This window comes from Marmota marmota, unplaced genomic scaffold (genome assembly GCF_001458135.2).
Source record: "Marmota marmota marmota unplaced genomic scaffold, marMar, whole genome shotgun sequence".
Classification (NCBI taxonomy): Eukaryota; Metazoa; Chordata; class Mammalia; order Rodentia; family Sciuridae; genus Marmota; species Marmota marmota.
Genome location: NW_025999897.1, coordinates 1,777,820 through 1,783,556, shown reverse-complemented (window position 1 = coordinate 1,783,556; position 5,737 = coordinate 1,777,820).

The following is a 5,737-nucleotide window of genomic DNA, read 5'->3' as shown; positions in this document are numbered from 1 at the left end:
TCTTTCATGCTTCCAGAAGGTTCCAGTGGGATCCAGCCTTGGTGCCCCCTGCAGTGCCCGACTCAACAACATACTCTTCTGTTGGCTTTCCCTGCAGTCCCAGAGGCCCATTCCCTGGGTCCACCTCCCAGATAAGCTATGTGCCCAGAAGGCCTTATCTTGGGCTCTGCGTTCAGTATAGTTCAGGAAAAGAGGAGTCGGGTGGGCCTAGGAAGCAACTTCAGTGGATAGATACCACAAGGGCTCCATGGAGGTGGTGAGTAGGGTGGGGAGGACCCTTAGTGCGCCATGCTTCACAATTCCTAAGACCTTCCCCCACGGTGGAGAGGGAGGTGCAGTGGAAAGTGGAGCACCAGGTTGTGCAATAGCTCCTGCACTTGAAAGGTTTAGAGCAATGGTAATTAAATGGCACTAGTTGCTTCTTCTACCTGCATTAGAAGCCTTGCAAGGAGCAAATGAGAGGCCATTGATTCAGGGCAAACCAGGAAACCTAGAGGGCTTCCTTCCCTCTAAAGATGGCCTCATCTCCCAAAGCCAAGGGGCAGGCCCTGCCCACAAGCAAGCCGAGAATTTGATCAAAGGTAGTGAAACCAGGGAGACCGCATGGGCACATCCAGCAGTTTTCTTGCCTCAGGCATGGACAGGGAAGGAGGGGGCCTTGGTGTTAGGACTTTGAAATTCCTAATTCCCTTGAGCCCTCTGAGGACAGCACCCTCCCTCTGCCATCGGAAGTCCTGATGTGAGGCAGATATGTCTCATCTTTATTCACTATTATGCTAAAATGCACATAATATAGAATTTATCCTCCTAACCAATTTTAGGTCCATATTAAATGCAGCTGTATTGTCGGGCACCAACATACCATCCACCTCCAGAACTCTTCCATCTTCCCAAACTGAAGGTCTGTGCCCATGAGACAGTCACTCCTCAATCCCTTTCCCCGTAGCCCCCCGGCCATCTCCACTCCTTGCTTCACAGAATTCTCTAAGATCCATCCCTGTCTCCCGCATAGGTCAGACTCGGGTCTCAGCAGAGCCTGGGTGGGGAAGGACAGTCTCTGCCATGGGAAGCAATTGCTTATCTCCCCAAGGGCTGCAGGGTGTGCCAGGAGCTGGGGGTCACCGGGAGTGTGGCTGAGAGTGCCTAGCTGGGGGAACAAAATATAAGACTAGATCCAGGAACTGGAGTTCATGCCATGCCACGGACACCTGGAGCTGATCCAAACCTGTCATAGCGATGACTTCTTGAAGCTTGGACTCAGTAGGACCCCAGAGCCAAGCAGTCCAACATGGCAGCCACAGTGAGTTAGAAGCAACACTGCATTCTGGGTGAAATAGGGCTCGTGGCGCGTGTTAAAATAATAAAATTTTGGATAAATGGTGGATTAAATAAAATATATAATTCTAATCAATTTCGCCTGTTTTGCTGGGCATGGTGGCTTGCATCTGTAATCCCAGCAATTTAGGAGGCTGAGGCAGGAGGATTGCATATTTGAAGCCAGCTTCAGCAACTTAGCAAGACCCATGGCCACTTAGGGAGACTCAGTCTTAAAAAACAAATAAGGCCTGGGGATGCAGTTCAGTGATAGAGCACCCCCGGGTTCAATCCCCAGTACCAAAATAATGATAATAACATTATTATTATAATTATTAATTATTAGGGTTGGTTAGGTTAATAATTATTATAATAATGTTGTTATTATTTTATCTGTTTCTTTTCATTTTTTACTGAGGCTACTAGACAAATGCAAAAATGCCTAAGTGGGTCACATTTTATTCCTATTGGTCAGTGCCGGGTGATGAGCAAGATACTGAGGGAGTCGGAGGTGCAGAGGAGGAGACACATGGAACCGGCTCATTAGGGAGACGGAACGCACACCAGTGGACCAGCCCGCCAGGTGGGCTTGTGGGACATTCCTTTATCAAAGCAATCCAAATACCCTGGCACTCAGGAAAGCCTAAGTGGTCACTGCCCTCTGTCAGCCAGAATTGGGGGCAGAAGATGCTACCATGGGGATGGTACCCACAGGGATGGCAGGATTCTGGACCAGCAGAGGGTAGGTGGTGGCACCGGGTGTGGGAGACCAGGCTACTGTGATGACCTCGGTGGGTGGTAAGGCCAAAGTGCTTGTGACCCACCATGAGACCTAGGCCGAGAAACCCAGGTGTTTCTAGAAATGGGCGCCATAGGCAGCCAGTAACAGTATTATTTATACAACAACAACTAAAGATCCAAAGCAACTGAATGCGGGGAGACTGGTGTCGGCACTGAAATAGAAAATTATGAGTTCCTGCCCGGCTTCCAGATTTGAACCACTTCTCAGACTCGCCAGGGAATGAGCTACGAGGTTGCCTAGAGAAAAGACTCTGTTAAGCAGCAAGTGTAAATGATAAATATTCTCTCAATCCCTCCCCAAAGCTTCCTAGGTCCCCCCGCCCCTTTTTTTGGTGGTGGTGGTGCGGTTAGGGGTGCCAGGAATTGAACCCAGGGACACTTAACCACCGAGCCACATCCCCAGCCCTTTTTATATTTTTTCCTTAGAGACAGGGTCTCACTAAATTGCTGAGGCTGGCCTTGAACTTGCGATCCTCCTGCCTCAGCCTCCTGAGTCACTGGGATTACAGGCCTGCACCACCATGCTCAGCTCCTATAGCTTTTTAGCAGAGAGATTATACACTGTCGAAAGGAGTCCATCAGTCCACCCAGGGGACTTCAGGAACTGTCAGATACACGGTCTCAGCTGAGACTTGATACCAGGGAACCCAGAATGCTCGCTTCAGTGGGGATGCGTGGAAGCCGTTGATAAACGAAGCACTGCTCCAAGATTTCTCACATTGGGTCCAATTTTGTCGGCAGCATTGGCCACACTGGGTGTGCCATTCCCATCCACGGAGATGCCCGTGAGTTGGGAGGCTGCAGGTGTTGAGCAGAACCCAGCTGCCCTGCTCCTCAGGCATTGGATCTGGCAGATCTCGTGTCTGTAAGTCAGGTGGAGACACCAGCAGAGTCTCCTGGGTGCTACAGCAAGGCCATGACCTCCACCCCGAAGAACAACTCACCATTCAAAATGCAGCTCCTGGCCTGCCACCGGGTCTTCAAAGAGACCAAGTGCCTGAGCCCAGGACAGGTGACTGTGACCAGAGATATCCATCAGGACAGGGGACTATCAGGTGGGCAACTAATGGTTGGTCCATCACATGATGGAAGTGGGACATTCAGCACAGGGCAGAAAACAAGGCACGAGAGCAGGAGGCACAGACTCCTCTGTCACCTGCCTCTGTGACTCTAAGGCCTCAGCTAGCTCTCACCGATGACCTGCCAAAGGAAGCTCAGCTCTGGCTTAACGTGGTCAGCTTGATATTCTGGTGAGAATCAGAAATGGACCATGCTGGCTGCAGTCACACCGTCCTGCAGGCAGAGGGAAGGAAGGTTCTTCCAGCAGGCACAGCGCCCAGCAGTGCGTGGGGCCGGGTGTAGGGAGAAGCGTCTGCGGTGAGAACCTACTGAGACTCCCGGACGGCAGCAGATGCTCGGAAGGCTGATCCCGGGATGGCCGGAGGAGCGGGATCAGAAGGTCAGAGACCAGGGGGTGTGGGGTAGACAGTGGGGGGGGGCGGCTCATGGGAGTGAGCTGTTAGCGTCTGTAAACAAGTCAGGATGGCGCCTGGCATTTTGCAGAGGGAGTGGTTTGTGAAGTCACGCCAGCGAGCCATTAAGTGTGGAGATTCCTTATTGGTTGACTGCTGTATCTAGTTTATGTTAATTAAGATAAGCTGTGTGGAATGTATACATACCCCTCCTGTCCTACAATAAACGGCTCCCACTCCTGCTGTATCAATGTACAAAAGTTGTTCATCACCCCCCGGGTTATTTTGCTGCAGCCGGACTGCGGCAGTGAGCAGAAAGCCTGGATCATTGTGTCCCTTGTCCGTGCCCAGCAGAGAACGCACGTGGAGGAAGATGTAGTTAACAGCCCAGCGGATAGAACCCCTTGTTGGGTGACTCCAAGTGGCCCCTGGTGAGGCTTCCATGGCAGGGAGGAGTACGTCCAGGGTTTCCCTGGGGAGGGGGCATCTTTTGATGCTTCCAACAACAGAAAATGGCAAAGGCAGCACCATGGCCCCAGGAGGGCCCGGCAGCCAGGCCCTCAGGCCCTATAGGGTTGGAGATCGGGCCGCCCCAGCCATCTAGACCATCTGCAGTGAGGGGGAGGGAAACTGGATGAGGGGAAGGAGGGGAGGAGCATCACTGCGGACCCAGGGCCTGCTGCCATCCGTCTTCCACCCATCTTCCTGTGGGAGGTCCCCGGGAGGTGGTGACTGGCACCCACTGGCAGACAGTGCAGACTCAACTCCGTGGCGGGCACAGGGAGAGCTGAGTGGTGGGGGACTGGCGCAGAGGTATGTTGGCCTGCTCTCGTGCACCACCTGGTGCCCTGTTGCCAGCCGGTGCTGTGGGCAAGGTCTACGTGGGTTTGGGTTCCCTGCATAGTCACAGAATCGCAGCCAAGAAGAACAGGCGTCTTGTCATCTGCCAGGCTCTGACACTGGCCGTGGACCAGCTCTCTCGGCACAGGCCTTCTTGGCTGACCCTCAACTGATGGCGAGGGCTACTGAGGATGAAGCCCCTCTCCCTGTCCATCCTCCAACACAAGTTTCTAGGAGGCAGTCTGGACTTCCAGACCTTGGACGGTCTTAAAGGACCCGACCAGTGTCCCCTGTGGCCCCCGAGCCCATGATTCCTGGGTTGACTTTTCCTCCTTCCCCATCTCACTCCTGGTCACTCATCCCTCCTCCCTGGGGACTCCCCGCTCCCTGCTCCTTGTCTCTGGCTCTGCTTTAGAGGGAGCTCAAGTTAAGGCGGATGAGGAAGCCAATGGTGGCCAAGTCACCAAGTTTATGACGTTGAAGGCTTAAAGGTTTCTAAGAGTGACAGCGGCTAGTCTGTCTCTGAGTGAGCATCACCGCCCTTGGAGTGGCTGGGACTGAGGTTCTATTAGATACCTGATCATGCTCGGGCCCTTCACATCCACTCCCCGAGTTCATTTCACCACAATGTGGGTATTATTCCCACCCACTTCCTTATAAATGAGGACACCAAAGCCCAGAGAGGTTAGGTGACTTATCCAGTGTCACACGGCTCATGACTCAGCCTAGGTTCAGATTGGGTCTGACTCCGGAGCTGCATATACTGAGTCTCTGTAATGTACTGATTTCCATAAATAAAAATATTGACAGAGGAAGTGGGGAACGAAGCTTGTGAATGCCGCTTCATGGCAGCAAAATCTTTAAACTGACTCCTGGCCACCCTGAAGCGCCGTTCCTGCTGCCGTTTGCTAGGATCGAGCTCCTACTTCAACCGCTTGCCAGGCCGTGGTGACTCTGCAAGACGGCTTCACTCTTCTGAGTTTCCTCGCTTGTCAAAGCACGTTACTAATGCCATTGCTGTGGGCGTTGACGTCACCAAGGCCGTGGCCTCTACTCGGAGGTTCATTGCTAGGAATAATCAGGACTGAGGTTCAGGCCACCCCGGAACAAGAACAGAGCACCAACACTTTGGTCAAGTTGTTCTGTTTGTCTGGGACCCTAGAAATATCAGTTAACTTATTTTACTTGACTTCAAACTCCCAGAAGAAGACACTCTGGCTAGAAATCATTTTGTCCTCCATGATGTTTTTTTTTTTTTTTTTTTTCAAAGAGAGAGTGAGAGAGATAGAAATGAGAGAGAGTAGTAATTT